The 4509-nt window shown below is 43.1% G+C and overlaps 1 pseudogene; it reads left to right on the forward strand.

Moving 5' to 3' along the window:
- The window catches only part of LOC107704532 (serine/threonine-protein kinase 32B-like), a 15859-nt pseudogene that overhangs the window by 5787 nt on the left and 5563 nt on the right, over positions 1–4509 (forward strand).

The raw sequence follows: 4509 nt of genomic DNA on the forward strand, positions 1-4509 counted from the left end.
TCTCGGGTGTTTGTCTGGTGTTTCTCTGTGTCTCTGGCATTTCTCGGGTGTTTGTCTGGTGTGTCTGTGTCTCTGGTGTTTGTTTGGTGTTTCTCTGTCTCTCTGGTGTTTGTCTGGCATTTCTCGGGTGTTTGTCTGGTGTGTCTGTGTCTCTGGTGTTTGTCTGGTGTTTCTCTGTGTCTCTGGTGTTTGTCTGGCGTTTCTCGGGTGTTTGTCTGGTGTGTCTCTGTGTCTCGGGTGTTTGTCTGGTGTTTCTCTGTGTCTCTGGTGTTTGTCTGGCGTTTCTCGGGTGTTTGTCTGGTGTGTCTCTGTGTCTCGGGTGTTTGTCTGGTGTTTCTCTGTGTCTCTGGTGTTTGTCTGGCGTTTCTCGGGTGTTTGTCTGGTGTGTCTCTGGTGTTTCTCTGTGTCTCTGGTGTTTGTCTGGCGTTTCTCGGGTGTTTGTCTGGTGTGTCTCTGTGTCTCGGGTGTTTGTCTGGTGTTTCTCTGTGTCTCTGGCATTTCTCGGGTGTTTGTCTGGTGTGTCTCTGGTGTTTGTTTGGTGTTTCTCTGTCTCTCTGGTGTTTGTCTGGCGTTTCTCTGGTGTTTCTCTGTGTCTCTGGTGTTTTTCTGTGTCTCTGGTATTTGTCGGGTGTTTCTCTGTCATCTCTCTGGTGTTTCTCTGGTGTTTCTCTGGCGTTTTTCGGGTGTTTGTCTGGCGTCTCTCTGGTGTTTCTCTGGCGTTTGTCTGGTGTTTGGTGTTTCTCTGGCGTTTCTCTGGCGTCTCTCGGGTGTTTGTCTGGTGTTTCTCTGTGTCTCTGGTGTTTGTCTGGCATTTCTCGGGTGTTTGTCTGGTGTTTGTCGGGTGTTTCTTTGGCATTTGTCTGGTGTTTCTCTGGCGTCTCTCGGGTGTTTCTTTGGCGTTTGTCTGGTGTTTGTCTGGTGTTTCTCTGTGTCTCTGGTGTTTGGCGTTTCTCGGGTGTTTGTCTGGTGTGTGTCTCTGTGTCTCGGGTGTTTGTCTGGTGTTTCTCTGATGTTTGTCTGGCGTTTCTCGGGTGTTTGTCTGGCGTTTCTCTGGTGTTTCAGCGGCCGTTTGAGATCCGCTCCAGCACAGCAGCGGCTGAGGTCCTCAGCATCATCCACGGCCAGCAGCTGCACTTCTCCTGCGTCCGGAGCCCAGGAATGGAGCATCTGATCCGCAGCGTGAGTTTCTGCATCAGAACATGAGCGCTGAGATCAGAGCTTTCATTCCTGCACAAACACAAGACTGATTTCTGGAGCTCTGGGCACATATATAACACAAGAGAATAGAGAAAAATCAGAGGGAATCAGTAGAATTATTAGTAATGTTTTTATTACTGCCAATCTTTGACAGACTGTAGCTTTGACATGCTCCATTTTTTTACATAAAGAACACATATGTTCACGTCTGAGTGAAGTTACATGCAGAGTTTATGGTGAATGTTTACATTGTGCTTCATTTAATTCATATGCAACTGAATTATTTACAATTTAAAATGTAAAATCCATGGTTATTGAGACAACACTCCTTTTCAACAGTTCATTCGATCATTGGCATTGTTGCTTATGGTTTCCAAGACAATATATTGTTTGCACATGGGGTAAATCAAAAAGTTAATGTCTCAATGCAGATTTAATGATTCTGGGGAAATAATAAAATGAAGTATAATGTTTATAAGTATAAACTTACTTCATATTGAAATCTTGCATGTCATTCACATTTCTTTTGATATTTATGGAAGCTCGTTTCTTCCTCAAGATAAAAAAAAATGTAAATTTTAATTTACAATTTTGATTTTTGTTTCTCAATAAAGGCAATTGACTATTCTCACAACTCTGAGGGGGAATAAAATAAAGATCTAAATGCTTTTATACATCTTCTATCAAGATATAAAATTGTGACAAACGCAGAATTCTGAGATATAAACTTACAATTCTGAGAAAAATGTTAGAATTGTGAGAAAAAGTTGCAGATACTTTTTTTTATTCTGTGGTGGAAACAAAAAAAATAATGAGATGTACACTCAGAACTGTGAGAGAAAACATGTTTGAATTGTGAGATATAAAGTCAGAACTGCAATATATAAACACAAAATTGCGAAATATAAGCTTGCAACTGCAAGAAAAAAAGTGTCTTGTACCAAAAAAGTTGCAAATACCTTCTTTTAATTTTTTTTATTGCTTAGTAATATTTGAATATATTTGTACTGAAAATCAAGACAAAAATACAGAGAAAGAGCAGCACTTCTTCCCTTCAGCAGAAGGTCATGTTCAGTTTTGGTCCAGACTGATCATGTGACTGTGTTTTGTGTGCAGCTCCTGACCAGAGACCCCTCGAGTCGCCCGTCGAGTCTGTCTGAGGTCCAGGCGTCTCCGTATCTGGCGGATGTGGATTGGGGCGCCGTGCTGCAGAAATCTGTCCCGCCTGGATTCGTTCCAAATGTAAGCAGCCTTTAGCCTGGCGTCCCTCACTGAAGAACATCACGAGTCACGAGCTGCTGGATCTCTGTCTGTCACAGAAGCGCCGTCTGAACTGTGACCCCACGTTTGAGCTGGAGGAGATGATCTTGGAGTCCCGTCCGCTGCACAAGAAGAAGAAACGCCTGGCCAAGAGCAGAAACCAACCCTCCAACCCACTGGTGCGTTCATCGCTCACACACTCACACACACACACACACACACACACACACACACTCACACACACACTCACTCACACACACACTCTCACACTCTCACATACACTCACACTCACACACACACACGCTCTCACACACACACACACACACACACACGCACACGCACGCGCACACACACATTCACTTGCCGCCACAAACACCACCAAACCACAGCAGCCTGTGAGGAACAGACCCTGATTCACTCTTACCAGAAAATTCATGGCAGAAATGGTGATCTCTGATCCGGATTGACACTTGAATCACTTGTTCCAGTTCACAAAACCACTTCATGCAAAGAGAAGTCAGCTTTATTTCTGTAGGGCTTTATAAATACAGATTGTTTCAAAGCAGCTTCACGGTAATAAACGGAAAGATTTAGATTTAGTCATATAAACAATTAAAACATCAGTTTCACCTGTGAAGCAGCTCTACAGAAGACTGTAAACACGGCAATATATGATCGTCTCTAGAGCTGCTTTACAGTCCACATCTACATCTCAGGTTTTATGAAGACACACTGAAGACTTCTTAAAGACCTTTTTAAGACCAAGCTTAAGGAACACAATGAGCATTAGCAAGACTTCTAACCAATCTCCACTAGATTTTAAAGCATTTTACAAAAAAATAGCTTACGGCTTGAATATCTGATAAACACTATGGAATTTTTTTTAATGAACCTTCTGATCACACTGCAAAAAATTATGCACTTCCTCAGTATTTCTGTCTTGTTTTCCAGTGCAAATGTTTAAGGATTCTTAAATCAAGATAGCATTTACTGGGGAAGAAAAATGACAGAAGATAAGTCGTCTTGTTTTATCTTGTTCAATGAAGATTATCTAGCTAATGCTGTTGAAAAATCTATCTTGCATGCTGCAAAGGCGTCCTATGGGCCTGACGATTTGATTTCTCTGTTTTACACAGTTTGTTCTAATATCTTAGATTCTATTGCTCCTTTTAAAATGAAACAACCAAAGATAAAATCTTATTACTGGTTGGATGACAACGCTCGCTATCTTAGACAGGAGTGCCATAAAGCAGAGAGGAGATGGAAGCATGATCGTCTGACTGTGTCTTGAGATTTTTAAAGAGTGTCTGGTTAATTTTCAGAGCGCTGCTAAGTCAGCTAGATCAAAATATTTTTCAGAACGGATTACCGCACACTGTCATAGACCTAGGGATTTATTCTCCACAATAAATTCAGTAATTAATCCAAATTCCGTTTTCTAGGGAGCCGTCAGCAGAGCTCTGTGAAAGTTGTTTCACAAAGTTGTTTGCATCGTCTACAGACGATGCAATTTCCTCCACCCTCCACCTGGCTCTTACCCACCTAGAAAATAAAGACTCCTATGTTAGAATGCTGTTCATCGACTTCAGCTCAGCATTCAACACAATAATCCCACAACAGCTCATCAATAAACTAAACCTGCTGGGCCTTAGCAATTCCCTCTGTAATTGGATCCTGGACTTTCTATCTGGAAGACCTCAGTCAGTCCGTGTCGGCCACAACACCTCGAGCACTACCACACTGAGCACAGGTGCCCCACAAGGCTGTGTGCTCAGCCCGCTGCTCTTCACGCTGCTGACCCACGACTGCACTGCCAAGTTCAGCTCCAACCACATCATCAAGTTTGCGGATGACACAACGGTGGTAGGTCTCATCAGCAACAGTGATGAAACGCACTACAGAGAGGAAGTGGCAAAGCTGGCTGAATGGTGTGGCACTAACAACCTGTCCCTCAATGTGAGTAAGACAAAGGAGGTTGTGATGGACTTCAGGAGAAACTCCGTTGACCACCCCCCACTGACCATCGACAGCTCGACTGTGGAGAGAGTCAGC

Source organism: Sinocyclocheilus anshuiensis, unplaced genomic scaffold (genome assembly GCF_001515605.1).
Source record: "Sinocyclocheilus anshuiensis isolate Anshui unplaced genomic scaffold, SAMN03320099.WGS_v1.1 scaffold2026, whole genome shotgun sequence".
NCBI classification, from domain to species: Eukaryota; Metazoa; Chordata; class Actinopteri; order Cypriniformes; family Cyprinidae; genus Sinocyclocheilus; species Sinocyclocheilus anshuiensis.